The 26,265-nt window shown below is 41.4% G+C and overlaps 1 long non-coding RNA gene across 2 annotated transcripts in view; it reads right to left on the bottom strand.

The window, feature by feature from the left end:
- Nucleotides 1-877: 877 nt before the first annotated feature.
- Nucleotides 878-26,265, bottom strand: part of LOC309614526 — a 34,022-nt gene continuing 8,634 nt past the window's right edge. The window contains exons 3-4 of one of the 2 annotated variants that reach the window (XR_014236239.1): nucleotides 22,531-23,851; nucleotides 878-3,250 (exon numbers count right to left, since the gene is read on the bottom strand). This is a non-coding gene — a long non-coding RNA (uncharacterized lncRNA). The remainder of the gene's footprint in view (nucleotides 3,251-22,530; nucleotides 23,852-26,265) is intronic. The other variant, XR_014236238.1, reaches the window with a different exon arrangement.

The raw sequence follows: 26,265 nt of genomic DNA on the forward strand, positions 1-26,265 counted from the left end.
CTGGGGTCAGAAACACTCAAGGATTAAGAGAGATTTCAGGAGCTTGTAGTGCTTGTATGTGGTAGCGATTGATAAATGTATTGGACACAAAATAAGCTTGAAAAACCAAAGAGCACAACCGAGGGAATTGAGAGGAATCTAGACAGAGCTAGGATTTCCATGTGATACATGAGAGAATATACTGGCTTCCTAGTAAAGTTCAAGGCTCATGTCCCTCCAGCTACATTCCCCTACGCACACAGCGAGGTTCAGCTCAGTGGCCTGGGACTGTTAACCGGTGGGACGCTGGGTGGGCAGCACGTGGTGGGTGGGTAAGTGGATGGGAAAATGGAGACAGACTCACGGTCCTCTGTTAGATGTCTTACGTGTACGTGGAAGCATGTACAAAATATCTTGTGCCTTAAAATATTTTATGTTACAATATGAACTATGGATGTATATGTGTAAACTGTTGGAATTAGCTGGCACGTGAATGTTATGGGGACATCTGTAAAGTAAGAAATGGCAACACTGTTGGAAAGATGCTTTCCCCGTCTTAGAAGGTAGCAGGGGGATGGCTTTTTAATGTGTCTGTTTTGTTTAATTGGGAGATTCATAGAAATCACGAGCAGGTCCATAAGATGAAGAAAGACACTGTCTCTTTCATGAGAAACATGCTACAGTAGTGAGGAAAAACTGTTTTTAAGGTGTGCTAAATAATCAGACTTCACTGTCTCAAAGGAAGGGTAAAGTCTTGGTTATCGTTAATTCAACCAGGGGAGGTCTGGTTGCTTTCTTTCATTTATTTATTTATTTATTTATTTATTTATTTTTGGCTGTGTTGGGTCTTCATTGCTGTGCACGGGCTTTCTCTAGTTGTGGTGAGCGGGGGCTACTCTTGGTTGCGGTGTGTGGGCTTCTCACTGCGGTGGCTTCTCTTGTTGTGGAGCACAGGCTCTAGGCACCTGGGCTTCAGTAGCTGCAGCACACAGGCTCAGTAGTTGTGGCTCGCGGGCTCTAGAGCACAGGCTTAGTAGTTGTGGCGCACGGGCTTAGTTGCTCTGCGGCATGTGGGATCATCCGGACCAGGGCTCGAACCCATGTCCCCTGCATTAGCAGGTGGATTCTAAACCACTGCGCCACCAGGGAAGTCCCGGTCTGGTTGCTTTCAAGTGTCAAAGCTTTGCAGTTGTATTTATTATAGGAGTTCTTAAGGCATTTAAAACACACACTTCACAGAGACTTGGATAAAATACTTACTTCTCATACATGCTGAAATGCACAAAGGTTTATTTAAAAGTTGTGTCCATTCACTAGGGAGCATGTACATGTATGAGAACTTGTGAGTAGGTGGAGGGCAGGGATCCAAGTTGGGGGAGGTTGGAAGTAGGACAGATCTACTGAGCAGAGGTACATGGAAGACAGAGATGAATTTTTTGGAGGTGGTAATAGAGCAGTTTAAACAACCAAATAATCTCTTGCCTACACTTTGCAGAAAATAGCATAAAGATTCTTTTACCTGAGCGATACAGACAATTTGCCTTTTCTCTCCTTCATTTGTTTTCATGAACGCAAATCAAGAGCTCAACTCAGCCACTCTAGACACATGCTAGAAAGAGAACATGGATTTAAAAGCAGTTTTTAAAAGTTAAAAAAGACTGTTCGACTGCAAAGCGTTTTCATTGCTCCCTCTCTGAGAAGAGCTCAGCTGCCATCCAGCGTGGGATTGTAACCAAACGCTAAGCCCATCAGACTCCAGTGGGAGCAGCTCTAGGATAATGTGGCCCGAGCACCCTGGCCCAGCTTCGGCGCTCCTAGAGGTGCTGCAGAAGAACAGGAGGACCGCCGCTACACTGACCAGCGTTTGCTCTTCCCGGACGCACCCCGTGTTCATAACCTTGGCTTTGAACGTGGTTTGAGCTCCTCTTTTTGGCCCTGCAGACTTCTTTCAAGGTCCACCTCAAATGTGACTTAGTCCAGGAAGGCTTCCTGGACCACCTGGTGAACTTGATCTCTCTCTGTTGTGTGTTCATAGCCCTCTGTTCACACTGTTTAAGCCTCTTATCAGTTCCCACCTTGGGGTCTCTCTCTACTCTGAGCACTGAGTCAAGAGTAGAGATGATGACGTGCTCCTAGTTGACATTTTCAGCCTTTATTCCAGTGCCTGGCAAGTACGACCTGCTCAGGGGTTCCTCACTAGCTGGACTTTTCTATACCTTTGACTTCCGGTTTGCTTTGACAACCAGGAGGAGACCATGCCAACTTTGACCTGGATGGTTTGAGTCAAGATAGCACAAATGACCTGAAAGAATGAAGGCTTGTCTTGAGAACACTGAGATTTTTCCTGCTCTATTTGTTATCCAAATCACCTACTTCTATCTATTTCACTCAAAAGATGTTATATTCTCTATAATAAATCATGTTTTGAGAAAAATGTCTAGACAGAACCTGCAGATTTATTCTGCGGGTTAATATATTCTTAATATATTGTGTCTTTTTTTTCCCCCCAAACACTACAAATTACTCCCTCTTCTAACCAAGCAGGACCCTATGGGGCCTTCCAGGGACAGACCCCTTCTGCTGTAACACCTCTCTGAAGTACCTGGATAACAGTATCTCATGCACATTTCCTGAGTTGTTTTACAAGTATCAAAACCCCCCAGCAAATGGAAGACGTTAATTACTTGACGACCATGAGCACATAGCCCCAGGCCTCCTGGAGCCTAAGGACTGATAACGTTAAAGCCTGTGACATCACCCTGTGACCTCACCATCAGCCAATCAGAGAACTGTGCACAAGCTGATCTCGTACCCTGCGACACTCCCTCCCTCACCTGGCTTTTAAAAGTGCTTTGCCGAAACGCTTCGGGGAGCTCAGGGCTTTTTAGGGCATGAGCCACCCATCTCCCTGCATGGGCTTGCAATAAACCTTTCTCTGCTCCAAACTCTGACGTTCCGGTTTGTTTGGCCTCGCCGTGCATCGGGCACACGGACTTGCGATCACACTCTGATTCTTGGATGGTACACTTGGGTGTAAATGGGAACTGGAAACACACTTTCTGTAGTTAGAGTCTAGAAATGAAGGGACACTACCTGAGTTATGGTAGTTGCATTTCAAATAGCATTTATTTGGCTTCTCCAACACACAAACTGTGTGACCTTCGTATTGTTAATTACCTGAAAGGTCAGGAGGAAGAAGGATGGCTATCATTCAACTTGACCAACATGTGGAGTCAAGAGGGCAGTTTGGGGTCCATAGTGGAGTTTTAGCCTGTAATTAAAAGAGAGTGAAGTCGGTCTTCACAGTATTAAGCAGTCAGATCAGACAGTTCAGGTCTGAAAATATCACACTGGGAACTGATTCAATGAGAGTGATTACTTCCTTAAATATAGAATCTGTCTTCAAATATGGCCATTGGTTTATGGTGTTCTGTAAAATGAAGATTTAAAAATCAAAGCAAATCACAAAATGCTTCCTTTCTATGTTACACTCCATTCTTCCCTATTCATCCCCCTGTAGCCAAAGCTGGTTTTTCATCTCTTTGCAGTTAATTTGGAATTTAAAGAATTAAACTCACGGTGCTTTAAGAAGACTCATCTTTTCCCTGTCCTAGGCCTTCACTTCTCCACCTGTACACAGCACACATCTGCACGCGCACACGCACACACACGTACACACACACACACACACACACACTGCACTTTGATAGAACAGCATGGGATTTGAGTAAAATTTTTAGGGTTTATTTTAAGGTAGATTGTTTTAAAACATTTTAGAGAAGTTCACACACTCAAACTTTCAGGGTTATATTTTATTCTGGTGCCACATTCTTGCAAAAATTAGGGTAAACTTGTAGCTCATTTTATATTCATCCTTAAATTATAGCAAACAGGGACTTGACCAAAAATACAAGCGAACCCGAGGGGTGGGGTGAGGTGGGCGGGGTCGGCACCGTCCTGGGTACCCTTTCCTGCGCTCTCAGTCCAAGGTTCTCACTAGGCTTCTCTTTCCACAGCGTTCCTACTAGAAACTATTTAATTAAAATCGCACTCGCTGCCCCTGATCCTGGTGGTTTTGTACTAGGTGGACATCCATTTTAGTTGTTAAAATAAGCAATTTTTACTTAGAACTGTTGTTTATGTATCGTTAATGTCACACATCGTTAAATTTTTCCATTGACTTATTTCCATCATTAACTTCATTTCTAAAAGCAGAAGAAGCAAATCACAGAGCGCTGCCTTTGCACTCAAGTAGGGTGGTGCTGTTCCGCCCATTCTAAGGGATTTATGTCTTCTATGGCTTTAGATGCCTCAGCTTTACAAGGTCCATCGGTCTTCATTACATTGACACTGTTTCAAGTTAAACAAAATGTTCTTTTTAAGAACTACAAAAGTCAATTTGATGAGCAGTTGAACCACCGAGGTAAAAAAAAAAATCACAAACAATATGTAGATGGCACCTGTAGAATGTATACAGATGTAGGAAAAAGTGCACAGAATTGAGACTCTCTGAAAGTAATAATAAAAAATGGAAGCCCCTTTTGATTTTATACCAACTTTATTGCTTACTACTTATGTAAATGATCAGTTCTACAGAAGAAAAGGACTTAGGAATTTTATTTAATTTGGGCAAAAATAGGAGACAATAAAACTGAAAAAGAGAACACACTGGAAACCAGACTGGGGAATGTTAATTTGTTAAAGTGTCAGGTTACTCAAAACTGAAATAAAAATGGAAGAAGTCAAATGGGAGAAAAAAGCTTAGAAAAAAAATCCCAGTGTTCAATACATCATATAAAGAATGATTTTGTGTGTGTGTGTGTATATACTCAGGCACATGTTAATGCAGAACTGGATAAACTACTGGCGCTGTGGTTTGTTTGGGGTAAAATGTCAACTTGTCAAGTTTGTTTTCATTTCCAAGTAATTCATCTTCTCATCTTGTGCTTTTTCTGTGGTGGCGTTCTCCCTAGAGACGTGTTAAAATGAAATGCCTTTAAATATTTATTAGAGAATCCTATACAATTTTGAAATTTCATTTCCTTTAAATCATCTTTGTTTCCTTTGGTGGAGTTTATGGTATTGTAACTTTAAAAATTCCCTTATTATGATACTTTTCACTTAGCAAAGAACTTGGATAAAGTCAACATTATTATTTTTCATTTTTTAATTAGTTATGGTCAGTAATTTCAATGTTTCCTCCTATAAATACTGCCATTATTTCCAGAGACATTTTTGTCTCTAGGGGAAGAAATACTGAGCTTAGAGAAGTTCTTTGTGGCATTTTGTATGCCTATAGGCTGTCCAGCCAGGTGGACTAAGCCACAGGTTATAATGGGTGAGCCTTGCCTTGGGATCACACATGCAGAGGTTCTATCTATTATCAGAGCCTAGCAACTGGAATGAAGGTCAACTTCATAAAAAATTCAGTTATTATCTCCAGGTCCTATAAAAATACTGGCTTCTCGATAAAGCATGCTCCATGTTCTGGACTTTCTGAACATCTTTGGCTAACTTCCTATGTTACTTTGCCTTTGTCACCTGGAATTTGGTATACAGTCATCCCTTGGTATCCACGGGAGATTTGTTCCAGGAATTCCAGCGGATACCAAAATCCACAGACGCTCATGTCCCTTATGTAAAAGGGTGTAGTGTAGTCTGGCCCTCTGTACCCTCCGGTTCTGCATCCCCAGATCTGCGGATTCACGTATGCGGAAACCATGGGCACTGAGGACCGGGCAGTACTACAAAAGGATGTCATCACCATAGTTGTGAAAAATCAGTGTGTAACTTTGTCCAGTGCTTCGAAACAGAAGGGACAGCCAGTAGGAGTTTTTGGAATGCCATGCCTTCTTTGGTTGAGTGAGACCTAACTTGTGTAGATATATCCTTGGGGGTGGGTTGTAAGGTGACGGTTAAGGGTGATGAAGGTATTCTGTATCCTGCACAAGAGGCCAGAGCAAAAGCCGAGTGCATTTTCATTTCACAATGGCAAAGATACCTCAAAGAGAAAAAAGAGTTTTCAAATCCAGTCTGCACTGGCAAACTGTCCTCAAAGGTGCTGCTTTTGTGCATAATTTAGACATCAGGGACAGGTGCGTTCCAGAGATTTTCCTGGTGGGTGAAGTGACAAATCCCAGGGCAAAAGGAGATTTAAGAGGTTGTATGGAGATCTGAGGGGTGGAGGGTGGATTTAGGAGGGGTGGAGAGGAGGAAATACCCCAGTTCAGGAGAATAAAGCTAACAGTCAAGTTCACCCTTAATGCAGATCCCGCGAGAAGGATGTAAGTTTTCTTTGTCTTTCCCTTGAACTCAGCACTCGGTCGTATTAGGCATCTGGTTTAAAAGTTTTATTTTACATTGCAATTCTCCATAGATGTCTCTGAAACTCCAGTAAAATCTGTTCTCTTACACAGGCAGGGGGTCACAGAGCTTTGAGCACAGGTACATAAAGGAAGGTGTGGCCTCCCTGCTGGAGCCTCTGTAAGACCCGGGATGGGGCAGCCAGATGGGGAAGGGGGAAGGATTACTCCCACTGTCCAGGCTGCTCTCTACAGGACCAGAGGCTCAAGGCAGCGGGAAGAAGAGGGCAGAGAAGCTACCACAGGGAGAGACTCAGTGGACATGAGATAATCTTCCTCTGTTTCCCCAAACGTCAAAGGGATGCCAAGGAGGGAGGAGGGTACACTGAGGCGTAATGAGCAGGCAGGCACCTGGGAGACAGGCAGATGGATGAAGAGACAGAGGTGTGTATAGGTAGATGAACATGGACACGTATATACAGGTAGAGCTATGAATTGATGTGTGGTTACGTAAAGATGGATAGATATCGATAAAGATACGTATAGATAGATACAGAGATGTATTTATAGATATGCATAGATAGGTACAGCTAGATAGATGCCTTCCACACCAATTGCGACAACACCAATGACTGATACCCTCCCACCGCCTTGGGAGAATGGATACAGGTATAAGTATGGCCGGGTCTCTTTGCTGTGCACCTGAAACTATCACAACGTTGGTAATCGGCTCTATTCCAACATAAAATGAAAAGTTAAAAAAAAATACTTTCCCACTGCCTTTAATCTCCCATTCCCCAAAGCATCCCCTGCAGAAAGCAGAAGCAGAGGGAAAAAGGGAAGAGTTAAAGGACAAACGTGTCACAGGCTGGGTTTTCTGGAAGCAGACGCTGAGATGGAGCATGGGAGGCAGGCTTTTTGGGGGGATCGTCCGCTCTGAAAAGAGGAGAAGCAGCTCCAGGCAGAGCTCGAGACCGGCCCAGGGAAGGCTCTGCCCACCTGAGGGGAGATCCCGCTGGCGCCGGCCGGGTTTGGGGCCGCTGGGCCTCCACGCCCTGGGTTGACCAGTGGCCTCCGGAAGGGCGAGGCCCCGGGCGGCCCCCTGCTGCCCACACCCCGCAGCTGGGCAGCGCGTCCCCCCATCCCGGCTTCCCTGCAGGTCTCGGGACCGAGAACCCTGACAACGGGGTACCTCTGAACCGGGTATGAGACCGAAGTTTGCCTGTGGTTGTTCAGAACAGAGTCTTGCCTGAAAGTGAGACTTCATTACCCAAATGAGACGTAGGTAGAACTAAAAGTAGAGATACGGGAAGGGACAGGAGGACGGAGATTCCACAGAACATATTTTAAGGCAATATTGGGAGAAAAATAAAACTGCTTCCTGTCTGGACTCTTCAAAAGTTTGACCCACGCGATAGATCGAATCAATGGCCTCAATTCCCTTCCCCACCGCCCTTCTTGCTCTTTTCCCTGTGACTTTCCATTCTTTCCATTGTAGATTTGGACTGTCTCTCTCCATCCTTTGCCCGCATGGCTTGCTTTGGGCACTAGAATGAGGCAGAGGTGACGGTGGGGTTCTTCCAACCTAGATCCTAGGAGTCCTCAAAGCTCCTGCTTGGCTTTGCCCGTTTGCCATCGCCGTGAGCAGGACCCACTGGTGTTTGCCCACTGGTCCCAGCAGGAAAATGGAGCAGAGGCTAAGCTGCCCCAGCCAATCCCAGCAAAGAATAATCTACAGTCCCTGCAGACACGTAACTGCAGGTAATTTCCACCAGCCTCTAGCCGACCCACAGATGCACGATCCATTATAATAAACTATTATTGTATTAAGCCACTTAGTTTTGGGGTGGTTTCTTATATAGTGACAGATAACTGGATACAGCTCATTAGAATAAATATATTCCTGTTATATTTCTATATAACACATCAGGGTTGGTGCTAGGAGTGGAAATGTTATTTACTCTTTTTTTTTTGTATTGAGTAGTTCATTCACATCTGTGAATTTGTTAGAGCTCTGTGTATGGAGATTGGCTTTGCATTTTGTAATGATAGGGAACAATCTCAAAGATACAGAATCCAAACATTAAGAAGCCCAGACATTTTCCACTTATTTTTACGTTGACTAATTTATTATTCCAATAAAATATTTACACAAATTTTAGTTATTCCCACAGTCATATCCACTTTGCACGACTTCCTGAAATAATCACAGAAATGTCAGTGTTAGAAGGGAAGTGGAGGGTCGTCTAGGTCAGTGATGATGAATATTTTCTTAGTTCCTTTGACAATTTAATGGAAGCTCTGCACTCTCTTCTCAGAAGGAAAATACATACAGAAAATACTTTGCACACAATTTAAGGGGAAGGATTTCATGGAGCCCCTGAAGCTCATGTATGCACCTGGGTTCAAACACTATGATGCCTGACCAAAAACACAGAGCTCCTTTTTACAGATGGAGCCAACATTAGCCTGAAGTAAGGAGATTAAACTTAGGCTGTCTTAACAAGCAAAAAACCAGAGCAGGTGATGAACTTGAACTAAATAGATTATTGTTTTTTGATCACTTGGGCTAAACTCTTCTTTCAGTCTGAGCTGAGTATAATTTCTTCAACTCCCTACCGCACTTTGGTGGTGTAGATAGAGGTTCATTTTAATTCTCTTGGCAAAGGATTAGCTCATAAAATCAAGTGATTCTTCACTCTCTTCAGGACACTTTCTCTGGCCCAAATTTTTCTTTCTGACAATTTCCTGGGCAGCAACTTTACGAACACATAGGGCACCACAAACATGAATGTGGGTGAGAATCCATGCATGGAAATCACCATTTGTGGCCAGAAGAACAAGATCCAGAGGACTTGGAACATTCCAGGCATATTTTATTGAATTTTGTTTTCATAGTCCAACCTGACATAATAAAATATCAAAGATCTGTTATTTTAATAAAGCTTTTTACTTTGAGATCTTTGATAATATTGCCTTGAATGACTTTTATGTCTTCTTTTATATTTTTAATATCTTGTGGTAAAAAAAGAGCCTGTAAAAATAGAAATTTTCTTCTTAGAGGAGAAAAGACAATCTCTAGATAATCATTTCCCAGGGCCACAGCAGCGGTTCACAGATTTATTACGATTGTTCTCAACATTAGACTCACCTGGGAACATTGAGCCATATGTTCAAACTCAGCCCCACATAAACTAAGCTCTAAAGAGCGAGGAAAAAGACCCAGATACTCTTTCCAGAACATCGTGTTCTAGTTCAGAGGCAATAAAGTTAGCAGCCTGTGGTCCAATTTGGCCTTAAGATGAACAATATGTTTAGCCCATACAGAGTTGGTCTCCCAAATTCTAAATGGCAGCAAATGCTGCTATTCCATTTCACTCCATTACATTAAGCTAATGTATACTATCCAGCATTAAAAAAACAGATATACAGCAACACTGAGCCCATATTACATATGACAACTGTCGGCTGGGCAATGCCGCTCCTTTAGAAGCTGCAGACTCTCAGCTACTTCCACCTGGTCTAGACATTCATGCTGCTTGTGGGACCTTGTCAGCACTTGAGTCTGAGACATGCAGTCAAGTTGAAGGAGAAAAAAGGCAGCCCAAGTCAGTAAAGACGCCGTGTGAGAAAGGCTATAATAGATGCATGTGCATGAAGCCATGGAACGTGTGAGCCTTTGTGTGTGTGCGTGTGTGTGTGTGTGAGTGTGTGTGTCTGTGAGTGTGGTGTGCTTTAGAGGAGTATTTCTGAAAATTTTTTATTAATATCATACGTTAAGTGACATTTGTTATGAGACTGACTTGTTGGTCATCGAACAACACCTCAAGAACAAAGCCTCACAGCACACTGTGAAGTTGATCAAGCCTAACTTAGGCACCTGCCCCTTCACGTTGTCAGGCTACAATTCCACTTGCTGTCCAGAGTTCCTGCCACGTGCCATGCACTCCTGCACACGTTGGGGGTTTGAGGTATCCCAGGGACTGGCCGCAGTGCCCGTCTCTTCCTAGCCCAGGTATCTCTCCAGTTCTTCCATTGATAGCCTTGCTCAGCTAGGATCACGCTTAAAGTGCTGGTAATGATGTTAGCTGTTGTTACCATCTCAGAGGTCTATGGATTTTACTAGGGGATCCTTCAAGCCTGAAACCCCTATGCAGCTAACAAGAATGGAGTCCTAACCATAAGATGCTCTTTATTATGACAAGTCAGAGTTTGAAAGCAGGTGCCCATCAAATTATGTCCTATAGACTTGCATATCCATCTAACTTTTGAGATGAGTCTTGGCTGAGTGCTTGGAAAGCAATATCGATGAATTGAGGACGAGAGTAAGGGAAGGGGTAGAATAATTAGAGTATAGAGAGCTTTAGGATGCCCTGGGCCACCTGCCCTAGGTATGTGTCTGTGCAGCTATGATCATGGGGAGAGGAACATATAGGAAAAGGAATTCACAATTCGTATTGGAATTGTAACTAAATCTGACCTTGTTCCCTTGTATTCTCACTTAACAAAAGTGATCATCTCTGCACATTAGAGCAGTACAGTGACAAACAAGGTGTTTGCTTGTCAACAAGCTCCATGCATGTTTGTGTTCTCCAAAAACCCAAGTAGTTAACACTGCTGCTTCAATCCAGAAGCATCGTTTAAATGACTTGATATTCATCACTATGAAATGTGATGTTGATGATTCACATGAAATGTAAAAGGTCTAAGGAAAATAAAAGCCAAAGCATTTTCTTATTTTTCTTTGACACCAACCAGATTAATGAAAGCAAAATGAAATGACTATTGGAAGTAATAAATTCTACAGTTTAAGTTTATTTCCATTAAAGAAAAAAGCAATGTCTCAGAAACTGAGAGCTGCAGATTGATTGCCCGTTTGAATAAAAATCATTACATTATTGCTTAATCCTTCATTTCATCATGCCTGGTTGAAAAAAGCAGTGTAGTCACAAAGAGCTACACATTTAATCCCATTTTTCTTTTCTTTGTAATTTACTTTTTCTCTGCAATTACTTGATTTATACCACCACTAAAAGAAAACGTTCATAGTCAAGGAAAGGACAGTACTTAATTTCCTGCATATACAGGTGGTATTAAGTGCCGAAGATGAATGGCCCTGCAGGAATCAGCTCTAGACTTGAATTTAACATCCCTATCGATTTACTGGTTATCTTGAAAAAGCGGTATATTACCTGCTAATATTAAAACTGCAATTACAAAGGATAGTCGATTGGCAGTGGAACAACAGAGTTGAGAGCAGCTAAAATGCAGAAGTGCCAAGAATTTCTAGGCATGTCCAGAGAGAAAAAAGTTTATACAGCATAAAAAGGTGCAAATTAATTATAGATCTCCACTGCTTAGAAAAATTGAAGAAAAAAATATAAATTTACTTTGTTCATTGTAATGTCACCAAATAATGATAACTATAATTTACTAATAAGAAAGAAAAAACCCCACCTACTGAGACATGTGTCCTTGCCACTGCCCTTCATCTACCCAATAACAAATTGGGATGCTTTAGTTATTAGTCCTGATTTCCCTCTTAAAAAATATTCTCTCTTTTGTTACGATTGATTCTTATGGCAAAGGGACTATAATTAAAACCTTAAGAAAATACTGCCGAAAGTAAGTGATCATCAACTCCCCACCAACACACACACACACACACAGACCCACACACACACCCCCATGGAGTGGGAGAGAGAGAGAGAAAGAGAATGAGAGCTCAAGGCAATTGTCTTAGCTTGGTTACCTCCCCAAACAAAGGGTGGGCCAAGAGCTGCGTCTTTGGAAACTTGGATTCAGAGTTTGGATGTAGATTTGAGGTGAGCAGGTTTAACAGTAGGTTGGTCTCCGTATCACTGTGTAAGGGAGGGAAGAAATGGCTTCGGACAAACGTAGGAGTTGAGCTGTAATGCATTTGCAGCAGAGGAAACATCAGTCCCTCAGTGAGCTCTGAGTCTGAGATGGCCTTGCAAAGTGGTTCCAAACTGCCTTCATACTCCAGGACTGGCCAGTCATTGAGTAATAACTGGCCCCAAGAAAGTAGTATACCCTCGAGTAATGTGGCGCCTCAGTCACAAGCAATTATCAGAGTCAGCAACAGACAGTAACTGCAGCCCTGGAACCTGAGGGCCTTCTTTCTCTCGGGTGGGCTGGGCAGAGAGCCCCGACATCCATTGCAGCTTGCACGAAAGTGATCACAAGGACAAAGGTGGGGTTGGGAGGACTGGGAAGAATCAGATGGAGAGGAGGAGGGAGCCAACTGAAGCATTAGTTCACAACGAGCTGGCCGCTGCTCTGGGCAACCGGGGCTCTTGTTGAGAACCCCCTAGAGAACTTTGCAGAATGCACAAAAGCGTGCATCTCTGACATGGAAAATGGAGCCCTTATGGATTGGCTTCATTCCCCGGCGGACAAGGGTTGCTCCAGGGATGTTCACTCCCTCGCACTTGTAGATCTGTGCTTGTGCTGGAATAGCTGAGCGACTCCTGCAGGACCCCATGTAACAGCAGCTAAAGCATTAGAGCAGAAAGCAAGAGCCACGCGGTTAATGTGCTCTCAGGCTACACCTCTTGCCAGAGCAGGGGCCAGAGCAAAGCCGTGGGCCGGGATGGTATCAGATAAGAAGTAAATCATAGTAGCTTTGCCTTTTCCATTCTTAATAACTACCTGACATAAGACCTTCATTCTTTCTTGCTTGATTGGCAAACTCATAACTGGGAATTCAATATTTATTGGCTTTATGCCCCGTTGTGTTTTCCCACATATATTGCCACCAAGAATCATCTGTCGTATTTGGGCAAGCATGACGAAAACCTTTGAAACAATGTTGAACAGAGTCTAAGAACTTTACCCTTTATCTCCTTTAGATCAAAAGAGATTTAGTAAGAGGTATTCAAGCTCTTATATTGGTCTCTATAATGAAGAGTTTGGGAGTGCGTGCTTTCTCATTTATTCGGCATCCTCAGGGAAGTATCTAGTGTACATACGTAAGTTTTCCAAGTAACAAAACTTTACAGAATTTTAGAAAGGAATGTCGTACTCGAGAACATCTAATGAGATTCTCCTTTTCAGTTGGGTGAACTGACGCCAACGCAGACTAAATCACCTTGACAATGGCACACTGTTGATCAGTGACTGGACAAAGAGTAGAACTCAGGTTTCATGACTGCAGTTCAGTATTTTTTCCACCCAAGACTTTTATTTCCTTCCATACTACATTTCCCCCCATATTTTCCTCCTAATCATGACTAAATGCATACATGATTTCCTAGATTTTTAAAGCAGAGTACACTAAACATAATTTATCAGTTATGTTCAATATTCTTTTAGCTGCAAGAAGGTAAACTGAGCGTCAGCTGGTCTTCCCTCTCTAAACAAAACTATAGAAACAATTCTTGTTTTGCAGAAAGTAGATACAAGCTTTGCTCAAAAAGAGGCGTTTTTCACGGGAAAGACAGAAAGAGACTTTCATCTCTGGAACACTGATGTGGGTGGGACTGGGTAGGAGAGGAGAGTGTAGCCGGGGGGCGGGGGTGTCACCGGGAGAGAGCCCGGGTCACAGAACAGAGAGGAGAAGGGCCAAGGGACCCTGACGGGGTGACGGGTTGGGACACAAAGCCAGAGCAGCCGGATCGCTCAGCCCCTGTGCACTCACTCAGCCCCGCTTCCCAGCAGAACCGCTGTCTTCCAGGAGGGATATCAGTCCTCAGGGTGGAGGCAGAGGGCGGCCCTTGGGTCCGAAGAAACCTGCCGTCTGGCAAAGGAACGGACGGAACAACTTGCCCGTCCAGCCCACGGCTCTAGATGGAAAGATACTTCTTTCTCTAGAGAATTTGTAACCCTGAACAAGCCCTTATATAGGTTTAGAATTTAAATTATGTTACCTTTGTAGTCCAATTACAAGCTAAGGATTAAATGAAAATACCCTCACAATAAGAGTGTCCTGGGTTCTTGTGGAAAAATAAATGACACAGTGAAATACTCTCAATTCAGCCTCCTTCAGAATTACCCTCAGTAAGGTTCTGCTGGGCGTGGCCTCACAGTCAAAATTACTAAACACCTGCAGTGGAGACAATGGCTGAGTGAGACTCTGAGGAACACAGACATTGGAATAGCCAGATAGAGAACTTAAAAAAAAAGCAGTACTTAAAATCTTTAATGAAATGAAGGAGGAAATTAAAATATTAGCAAGAAACAAGATATTATCAAATAAGAAAAGGCAGATTTGAAATATGATAGAATAGAAGCTTGAAAAACGAAAAACATAATCTTTGAAATTAAATACTCAGTGGATCATTCAAACAGCAGATTAGACACATGTTAGAGGAAATTAGTAAACCAGAAAAATGGCTTGAAAGTACCTACAATACAGCACTAAGAGATGAGGAAATGGAAAATATGTCAGAGAAGTTAAGAGACCTAGAGAATGATGGTCTAATAGACACTCAGCGTTTGAGAAGGAAAGAATACAGAAAGTGAAGATGGAATATTTAAGGAAAGAATGGCTGAGAAGTTAAAAAACTGTTGGAAGACATACAAACTCATAGTCAAGAGGAACACGATATTCTCAGCAGGATACTTTTTTTTCCAAAAAAAAAAAAAAAAAAAAGCCTTAGATAATTGTAGTTAAAGAGCTGAAAGAGGAAAAGACCAAGATCTTAAAAGCAGATGAAGAGCAAAGACAGATTCCTACAAAGCAATGATACTTGGACCAATAGCTGATGTGATTCAAAGATGATGGAACCCAGAAACAAGCGTGATAACATCCACAGGGGCTCAGGGAAAAGAAAGGTCACTCGAAAATGATGTAGTCAGTCTCTCATTACAAATAATTACAAAATGAAGACGTTGTCAGACAAACAAAAACTGAGGCTACTCTTAACCACCAGGCTCTCAGTGAAAGAACTTTGGAAGGAACTTGAGGAAAAAAGACAGTGGTTCACAAGAGAAGGTCTGGGTGCAAAAATATACCTTTAAAACCAACAGCAGAGTAAGAAAGAAACAATGTTTATTTGGAGGGACTAAAATACACCTAGAATGCAGACCTACTGCATAAGTTACAGTGGTTGTATTGAATGTGCTCCAGGGTCCCTGTCTCATCTGAGAGAGTAAAGATGTGGGTTTACTTTGGAATGCAAACGTGTTTGTGTGCTAGACATCTTCCGCTGAGCTCTCTCCCCATCACCCGACTCTGGGCGTGACCCCTGGGCGCTGCTCCACGCCCTCCTTGCCCTTTAGATTTCCGTTGGCTTGCTTGTGAGAGGCACAGAAGGGGAAGAAGAGTGAATAGAGGTACCTATTCCCTGGCTCCCCCCCCAAGCTGGGTCGCCACAGGTGGGCTGCTTCCCTTTTCCAAAGACAGCATTGATTGGACAGCCCTCTTTCAAAGCTCCTAGAGCCACCTGTGTTCTTTCTGGGCTTGGAAACCACTCTCCCTACCTTGCCCTTTAAAGCCTCCATGTGCTAATGACCACTCACTGTTCCTCTGCTAAACCCTGACTATACCTCAGGAAAAATCCCTTATTAAAATGTTCTCACTTGAGCAGTTAATTTCCTGAGAGCACCCTGACTTATACAGCATGTTAACACTGAGGACACCTACTCAGTAAATAAGAAAAGAGTGTATAATTTGTGAAAGGGTAGAGGCTGAGGAATGAAATTTTAAACTCCAAGTTAATCTAAAAGAAGAAAGGAAGGAGAAGTACAAACAACGCTGGAAATATAGAAAGAAAAAGAAAATGGTAGAAATAAATTCAAACATATCAATAACCACAAAATATAAATGGTAAACAGTGAGAAGACACAGAATGTCATTTGGATCGAAAAACAAAATCCGCCTCTTAATATGTCCGTACAAGGCATGCACCTAAAATGAAAGCTCACAAAAATGTTTAAAGTAAAAGGATTAAAAAAAGAAAGATGGCATTGCTAAATTATTAAAAGACAGAGTGGGCTTTCAGTCAGAAAGTATTATTGGGGATACAAAGAGTCACTAAGTAAGAATAATTAAGGGATCAAATACATGGGGTAAGAAAACAATTCTAAACTTGTATAGTGACTTCCCTGGTGGTCCAGTGGGTAAGACTCCGCGCTCCCAATGCAGGGGCCTGGGTTCGATCCCTGGTTGGGGAACTAGATCCCACATGCATGCTGCAACTAAGAGCCCGCATGCCACAACAAAAGATCCTGCGTGCCACAACTAACACCTGGCACAGCCAAATTAATTAATTAATTAATTAATATTTAAAAAAAATAAACTTGTATAAATGTACAGTATTACCTCAAAAGACATAAAGTGAAGATGAACAGAAGCTCAAAGAGAAAATGACAAATTTAACGTGACTCAGTAATTGATAGATTAAGCAAACAAAAACTTTGCAATGATACTGAAGATAAGAACAGCACAATTAGGGAGCTTCATATCATTGGTACATGTAGAATCCTATATTCACTTAAGAACACGTATTTTCTAGCACACATGGCTACCTATAAAAACTGACTACGTACTAAATCTTAAAAAAACTTTCAGAAAATTTCAAAGGTTTGATATCAGAGAGACTGAATTATGAAATCAAAGTAGATTAAGTTGGAAATAAATTATAAAACCATAATTAGGTTGTTAGCCATAAGAAAGAAGATGAAATCAGACTTACCATCCTGTCACAAACAACTATAAAATCTGGAAAAATATATTTAAAAAAACAATGGTTTGTGGGCACTGGAAAGCAACCAGTACAGACTTGCAATGCTGGAAACATAGGAGCACACAAGGTGAGCCCCAAATTCACCCAGGCTTCACCCTGGGGATGTGCGTCCAGGCCATTGCTCAGGGAATGTGAGTGCAGAGGTCTTGCTGGGTAGAAGAGACAGAAGAGAGTCCAAGGTACTAAGGGGACTGAGATTTGGGGGCCAGATTGACAGAGAGGGTGAGCCACAGAGAAGGGACCTCAAAATGTGAGTGGAAACTCGTCTCGGGTCCTTGGGTGGCTCGTAGCCGTGTGAGCATAGAGCAGAAAGCAGCTGCTAGGAGGCTGAGCGCTAAGTGGAGATTCTGGAGAGCATACATTTCCAGGGAGACGTTCAAATTCAAGCTTAGAGTGAAGAGATTTGATGGGGAGATATCCCATACCTTCAGTTGAAACCCTAGAAAGACCACACCTTAGGAGAAAGGATCACACAGTCGGAGTAAGGGCTGTGCCTTAGGAAGGAACACAAAAGCACACTTGAACTGTCTTAGCCTGACAGGATAGAGGTGATCTGCCAGCAATTTGTCTGCCTGTCGGAACACAGGCCAACACTCTTTAGGAGAGGATCACATAATCCACAGCTTCAGAAGGTAACACCCACACCACCCAGCATTTGATGACCAGATATTTAAATAAACAGGAAAATGTGATCAATAATCAAAAGACAATTTGGTTAGTAGAACACCAAAGATGATTCAGATCTTTGAAATAATAGATGAGGCTCTAATATAACTGTCATTTCCATGTTAAAGAAAGTAGAGAAAAGGCTGGACAAAAATGGATTAAAAAGGAATATTTCAACAAAGAATTAGAATCTATTAAAAGAATCAAATGAGCATTATAGCACTTAGAAAATATCTTAAATAAGAACATAGTGAATGGTTTCATAACATCATACTGAACAGAGCAGAGGATAGTGTTGGTAAACAAGGACAGACGTATTGAATATATCCAAAGGGAAAAACCCAAAAAAACAAAAAACAGGACAGAGTGTGCAAGAGATATAGTGGGATATGGTCAAAAGATGTAACCTACGTGTCATTGGAGTTCTAGAAGGAGAGGGAGGGGAAATGGAGGCGAAGTGAATTTGAAGAAATAATGGATGAAACATTTCCAAATCTAATGAAAATCTCGAGAAAGACAGAAAGATCTGAAAATAGGACAGAAGGAGTGTCTAAGCAGCAAGTTTTGAGTGTAGTTTTTCATGTGACAAAAGCTCAACGTGCCCTTCAATTGGTGCTCTGCAATGTGCCCACGGAGAGGACCTCAGATATGGGAGTATCTGTCCCAAGAGGTGCTCCATGAATCCCTCAACCAAAAAGTTTTTATGCTGAATTTTCCTTGTAAGCCAGTCATGCTCCTGTCAGAGTGACACAGTCTCTACATTTTCTCTTTTGTCTAGTCTACGGCTTTACATGACTATTTAAACATCAATGACTCCCAGACTTATCTCTCTGGTTCTAGCTCCCTCCTCTGTTAACAGGACTCTATTTCCAACCGAATAAAATACTTTCATTTGGAAGCTGAAGAATAACCTACAAGTTAACATGGCCAAAGCATCATGATGTTTCAGCTCTGAAGCTTTAAAAGATCCCACCCTCCTCATCTTAGTAAATGGGACCCCCATCTTCCCAGTTACTCGAAACAAAGATCTGGAGGCTACCCTTGATTTCTTCCTTTCCTTCATTCCCCACATTCATTCCACCAGCATTTTTTGTTAACTTCTAAATCATGTTAAAATTCATGTATTTCTATTAACACTATCATCTCTGCCTTGACGACATAAATGTATTCTCAACTGGCTTTCCTGCATTCCCTCTTGTCCCCCACCCCCTTAGTATTTTGCAAATACAGCAGTAAGAGTAATATCTTTGGAATAAAAGTCAGATCATGCCACTCCTCGGTTTACACTGTGTTGGGGTTTCTCATTCTACTTCAGATAAGATTCCTTAACAAGACCTCTGAGTCCCTGGGTCCTCAGGCCCCTGCTTTCTCTCCAGCCTCACCACTCATCCTTCATCTCCTTCATTCACTGCAATCACTCCAGCTACTTCCTCCTTCCTGTTCCTTGAAAGAATGAGGCTGTCACGTGTTTGTGCTCAGTTCTCTGGGGAACAAATGAACAGACATGCAGAAGCATCGAAATAAGTCTTGTTTTCAAAGTTCTACCCAAAGGGGTGGCAAACCTGTGCTGCTCTGTTCTCAGCCGCATTCTACACTCTCTCCTCCTCCAAGTTGCAAGGAAGGCCTTTCCATGCTTCACCACTTTCTAGTTCCCAGGCAGTTCAACCAACAGGGCGTCCTGGACACGTCTGGGTTCGAGAGGGGTGAAGAGGACAAGACATCCCTCCCCCCGGCTCCCTGTTTTGAGTGGCATCTCTGGCAGTACCTACACCTCCCTGTCGCCCCAGCTCCTTTGAGCAGCCCTTCCCTCTGGGGTCTGAACTGCTTCAGGGCAGCTCTTCCTGTGGTTTCATCTCTTGCCATATATATGTATGTTCCCAGACCGTTTCCCCAGAGTCTTCCAGCCCTGGAGCTGGTACAGATCCCTCTGTTCTCTGGCCCCCTTTCTGTCTGTATCCTGTTTCTCTCTTCAGCTCTTCTATCCTCAATGTAATAAGTTTCCTGGATTAAATGTTCCTGTTTGAAATACCTAGAGTGGTGTCTGTTTTTTGACCGGACTCTGACTGATCCAAACATGTATTGCCAAGTGTTGCCATTGCTAAAAGCATTTTTTGACTCATCTTTTATAAATGTCATCTCATAACACATTTCAAGAACCATCCAAAACAACAGTCTGATTAACTTGATTCACTACACAGGCATACCTCATTTTATCGCACTTTGCAGATATTGTGTTTGTTTGTTTTTTTTACAAACTGAAAGTTTGTGGCAACCTTGCATCAAGCAAGTCTATCAGGACCATTTTCCCGAGAGCATTTCTCTCTTCCTGTCTCTGTGTCACATTTTGGTAATCATCACAATATTTCAGACCCTCCACCAGCAAAAAGATTACAACTCACTGAAGGTTCTGATGATGGTTAGCATTTCTTAGCAATAAAGTATCTTTTAATTAATATATATATATATACACACATTGTTTCTTGGATATAATGCTATTGCACACTTAATAGACTACATAACTTTATATGCACTAGGAAATGAAAAAATTTGTGTGACTTGCTGTACTGTGATATTCGCTTTATTGTGGTGGTCTGGAACAAAACCTGCAATATCTTCAAGGTATGCCTGTACAAGCCTAAAAGTGATTTATTTCCAAATACCAAAAGAACATTTAAATTCTTAAAAATCCATGATGTTTACATGTACAAAGTTTCTGAATGAAATTATAAAAGGAACAATATTCTAATATTTTTTGAGAAATAGCTATTTTGTTGGTATAAGCATAATCCTTCTCCGTATCTATGTATTCTTTCTTCCTTCCTCCTTCCCTCTTTCTTTCCTCCTTACTTCCTTTTTTTCTTTCTTAGATCAATGACTTTAAGGTTATAGCAACTCACTTTTGCCTCACAGAGCCAAAATAGTACGGTCTGTGATTAGATACCTGTATGCGTATGATAATTTAAAAAGTTGACTTGTCAGCAATTCTAGACAGAGAAATGAAGAGAGGTAGGAAATTTCAGTATCACCCTATAAACTATATATCTATCACACTTTTATATTGCATATTGGGAATCAATTTCATACTTTTGCTTCATTCTAAGAGCTGTATATATGGAATTAATTCTGTACAGCACATTCTATCTTCTCATCAAACAAGCATAACTCGAGAAATTTTGCATATTTAAAAGAGAAACTAAAGTTATTCTATAACTAAATTTATATTAGTGCCAGGAAAAAAAAAAAAAAAGCCAAGATCATAAGCAAATGTGCCTAAAATGAGCGTCAGTCATTTGACTCTCAGAATAGGAGCTGAATGTGTTTCATAGCAGGACTGGTGCCTTGTCTCCGACGAGACTCCTTTGGAACTTTTGTACAACAGGCTTCTCAAAGGCCAGAGAGTGACAGTCTCACTGAATCACTTGTGAGAGAAGCACTCACTTACATGCCATACCGTTCCTGACATCAAATGCTGGAACGAGCAATGTAATACTTTTCTTCCCCAGAGAAACTAATCATCAGATCAAAATTTGATATAGTATTGTTTATAATTTCTATAAAAATGTAAAACCAACCAACTGTTGACTTGGTTTATTACCTGTGCACCCACCGTATGGTGTAAACAAACTAAAATGTAATCTTTTGCTTCAGAGCTAAATGGTGCTACTTTCATGGAAGAAATCCCTGAATTCTGATTTGAAATAATTTTCTCCAAACTCTGTCCTAGGGGAGAGCTTTAGAAAATCTGTTTTCTAGCATATATATCAATGAAATTTAACGCTTACAATATATTTATTTGTATATCAGTTCACAATACAACTGGAGTTGTGTGTGTCTCCGAATCCCTTTTCTGGTCATCCTCTCTTACTTCTGGACCTCACATAAGGCTGGTCACAGTCAACACTAGTGATAAAGTGCTCAGAGAGAGAAAGAAGAGAGAGAAAAGTGGACTTAATCCTAACATTCATTGTATTTTAAATATATTAGAGTCATGATACTGTGTAGCTAAATGGCATCTCTAAAGTATGAAACCCTGCTTGATTCTGGTTTCTGTGAGGGTAGATGAGGATGGTGAGAAGATAAGGGAATTAAGTATGATTTCTTATTAGACTTGAAGGACTGCATCTTTTTTTCATTTCTTTGGTTACATTTGTCACATGACAAATTATTCTCTGGAAGTGCCCTCGTCATATAGATTACAAGTGTAGGATCACTTAATTGTGATTCTAAAATGCAAAAAGCTCTGAAAATCAATTTTTTCCCCCAGAAATTAGCAGCAAATGCGTAGGGAGGCAAAATATGGTCTGAAGTGAAGTGAGACGTCTTGTGGTCTTTATCCCACTCTGTTTCACTTCAGAGACATTAATGTTTGATTACAAGAGGGCTGCCTCAGACCTACTGAAGAAGTTATGTAAAACATGGTGTATATACCAGATAATTTTTAAAAAATATTTATTTATTTAATTTATTTATTTAGGCTGTGCTGGGTCTTAGCTGCGGCACATGGGATCCTTTAGTTGTGCCATGCGGACTTCTCAGTTGTGGCATACGGACACTTAGTTGCGGCATGCAGGATCTAGTTCCCCAACCAGGGTTCGAACCGGGGCCCCTGCATCGGGAGCACGGAGTCTTACCCACTGGACCACCAGGGAAGTCCCCAGATAATTTTTTGAAAATGTGAAAAATGTTCAATTCTAAAGTACGTGAGAGCCCAAGGGCTTGATATGTGGGGTTGTGGGCCTATAATTATAAAATTTGGGCTTACGGTAAGAGGCGGTTTTATGTTACAAATTATATCTACATTCATAAGAGATATTGGTTTGTAGTTTTATTTTCCTGTGATATCTTTAACTACTTTGATATTAGTTAATACTGACCTCATAGAATGGTTTGGTTTTCTTTCTTCTTGTATTTTTGGAAGAGTTTGTAAAGGATTGGTCATTAAGATGTCTCTGGAGATTTCTCTTGTTCTTTTGTTTTAGAATATATTACTCTGTTTCTTCATTTTCCTTGACTTTCTGTGTTGGTTTCTGCACGTTAAATAAAACAACTGCCTCTCCCACTCTTTACAGAGTTGTCTCATTTAGCAGATAAACCTGCCCAGCCCAGCTCCGAGCTGCTCTCAAACCTCTGTGACAATCCAACCCATCTTCTTTGTGCTTAGTGGCTCCCAGTGTCCGAGATGGTGCCAAGATCTATCAGTGTTCCAAAGGGGTGGATCGCAGTCAGCACCTAGTTGTAGGCTGATTAGAAGCTGGACCCTCAGGCAGCAGCTGGGAAAGTATTTAGTTGAACCCCTTCCGGGGAGAACCTGGGAGATGAACGTTTTTGCTCCCTGTGTGCTGAGCCCAGATGTACCGCCATGGCAGAGTGCTTCTGCGTCCGTTTAAAAACTGCTTCTTTATTTGCTATAGACCTGTGGGATTCATGAACGCAAACCCCACTGGCTATTAGAGCCAGGTGATTTAGGTGTTTATCCTTCGTCAGCAGCCGCAAAAGCTGGGCCGTCAGATGTACGTAGGAGCTTGTTCCAGGAGATACTGGTGCCTTGGCTTTACTGTTGGAGCAGACCAGAGGGGAAGATGGGGAAGGTGTCTGCAGGCTTCCCCGGTCTCCAGGGACGGTTGCAGGCAGCCCTGAGATGCATGCTAACGTTAGAGGCTGGATGATCAGGCAGCATCTTGTAGGAGCAGTTAGACCCCTTTGCGCGAAAGATGGGCAGATGGGCATTTTTGCCTGTTCCTTCCACACTGAGCCCTGGGGGGACATTCTCAGTGAGTGCTCGTGTGTCCGTTAAGAAATGCTTCTTTGTTTGCTGCGGTCTTGTGGGTCTCATGGACGCAAGCCTGTTGGCTTTTAGGGCTAGGTGTTTTGGGGGCCCGTCCCTCAGGAGGGAGTCTTGGTGGTTGGGGTGCTAGCTGTGTCTTCTAAATGCTTCAGTCCTCAGGGAGAAGCTGGAATTAGGAGTCTCCTTCCAATTGTAAGGAGCTGTGCTGGGAGTGGGGGGCACGGTGAGTGTGTCTCAGCGTTTCCTGTCTGTTTCAACATGGGCATTTTCTCTTTCACCTGATGTGTGGAGTCACTTAGTTTCTCGATTTCTTTCAAAGGGAATTTCTCTGTGTGTAGTTGTATTGATAGAATTGGTGCATCCATAGGAGAGAAGTTCATTAGCCTTCTTTGTTATCATTTTGGTCACTCCTGCAGGCAAGATTTTGATCTCAATGTCACAGGAATAGAAATTAATTTTAAAAATCAGAAAACAAAAAAGATTTCTTCATATGAACATTTAAGAAAAATCAATCTCATTTAAACAACTCTTCTATCAAAGAGAAAATATGAATCAAAATTAGAGAATCTCCTGAAAGCACAATAACGAAAACATTTTATTTAAGATCATTTGGAATAAAGAGAAAAGGGCGCTCAGAGGAAAATTTATAGCCCTAAATACTCTTACTTATTTAAAAAAGGGAAGAAATAAATTATCCACCAAACGGAAAAGTAAGAAGAAAAACGGGTTAACTGAAACAAAACAAAAGGAATTAGTAAAGTTAAAAGCCAAAATTATGGAATTAAAAAAGAAAAAACAATAGAGTGAATTCAAGTTCATATTGCAAAACAATAACGATAAATATTAAAGTAGGTAAAACACTTGCTAACCTATTTTTGAAGAGGGGAGAAATTTCAAATATAAAAGATAAGAAATCGTAAGGAGCAAAATGAGAAATTATAGGAAAGTACAGTTTACCAAAACTGACACGTGAGAAGACACTAATTTTTCCAATTATATCCTGGTAAAAATAAGGCCAAATTCTTATTGAACTTATGCAAATAACTGTATTGCCATGAAAGGTTAAGAGACTCAATAAAAGAAGTGAATTCTTGGGAAGTGAGAATCCCGTATCAGTTAAAAATATTTAATTTCAGTTCATCAAAATAAAGTCTACAGCACTGTTATGGATTATAAATAGCTTAAAGTCATCAATGAGTGGTATGCCAGTAAATGTTCCACAACTGGCTCTCTGGAAAAAACAGAACAAAAGCCTGGTTTGAGGCATTTGCCAGTTGCAGAGGTGTAGATACCCCATCAGTACTGATTTCAGCTACTAACCCGTTACGTGATTCCTCCACACCGATGCAACAGTCACAACCTCCAAAGCAGAGGTTATAGTAAAACATAGTACAGTAAGTGGCAGGGATTCATTTTTAAGTATTTATTACCTTTATTTATAATATAATTATTTAATTGTAAGTTTATGTAATTTAACTTTTAGTAGTATCTGTTTTTAACAGCTGGTCAAAAGATTCCCCAGATTCTAACAGCTGATCTCAGTACACCATTCTACCTACTCTCTGATCAAATTGTCCCACCTCTGGTAACTTATCCTACAGATGTACCTGCACACATGCCCGAGGACATGTAAACACAATTGCAGCATTGTTTGTGATAGCAGGAGATTAAAACAATCCACATTTCTATTTGAGAAGGACTGGTTACATAAACTCTGATATTTCCACAAAATGAAATGCTCTGAAGAAGTTTAATTATTTTAAAGAGAATGAGAAAACTATGTATTGATATAGAACTATCTCCAGTAGTCATTGTTACATGAAAAACACATAATGCAGAACAATGAATATTTTTGTGTAAAAATGTAGATAAAGCAATTTAATTGTATTTGCATAAAGAAACACCCCCCAGGGACTTCCCTGGTGGCGCAGTGGTTAAGAATCCACCTGCCAATGCAGGGGACAAGGGTTCGAGCCCTGGTCCAGGAAGATCCCACATGCCGCGGAGCAACTAAGCCCATGAGCCACAACTACTGAGCCTGTGCCCTACAGCCCACGAGCCACAACTACTGAGCCCTCATGCCGCAACTACTGAAGCCCACATGCCACAAGTACTGAAGCCCGTGCACCTAGAGCCCGTGCTCCGCAACAAGAGAAGCTACCGCAAAGAGAAGCCCGCGCACCACAATGAAGAGTAGCTCCCGCTCGCTGCAACTAGAGAAGGCCTGTGCACAGCAACGAACACCCAACACAGCCAAAAATAAATAAATAAATAAATAAAATTAAAAAAAAAAAAAACACCCCAAATACAAAGGAAACTAAAAAAATAGTTTTCTTATATGAGATGGGGGTTGGATGTGGAAAACAGAGATAAGGCTACTTACAATACCTTTGTAAATAGTTCTGATTTTTGGCCCATGTGAATGTATGAGCAAGTAACAATCTTTTTAAACCAATGAAAAGAAATCATTGTCCATTTTGAACTATAAATGATATTTTCTTAATGTTTACCAACTAAACTTGATAAATTGTACTATATTACTTTCACATGTGCTATATAATCTTGTTCATATCAATTATTTTTCCCAGAATTAACATATTTTCAGTATTCACTTATTTAATATCTTTCTTTGACTTGACTGTAGAATTGATCTGTCTTCCCTTCTTGCTTTAGTTGTCTGAACATACCACCTTTATAGGGGAGTTTAACATACTAACATTGACGTAATTTTTCAAAATAATTGCCACTGCATTTGTCTCTGTTTCATAAAATAGATTAACCACCTCTTGCACAGTAGACAATGAAGCCACGGCTCACGCTTCAG

The sequence above is a fragment of the Balaenoptera borealis genome (genome assembly GCF_965194805.1).
Source record: "Balaenoptera borealis genome assembly, chromosome: 17".
In the NCBI taxonomy this organism is placed as follows: domain Eukaryota; kingdom Metazoa; phylum Chordata; class Mammalia; order Artiodactyla; family Balaenopteridae; genus Balaenoptera; species Balaenoptera borealis.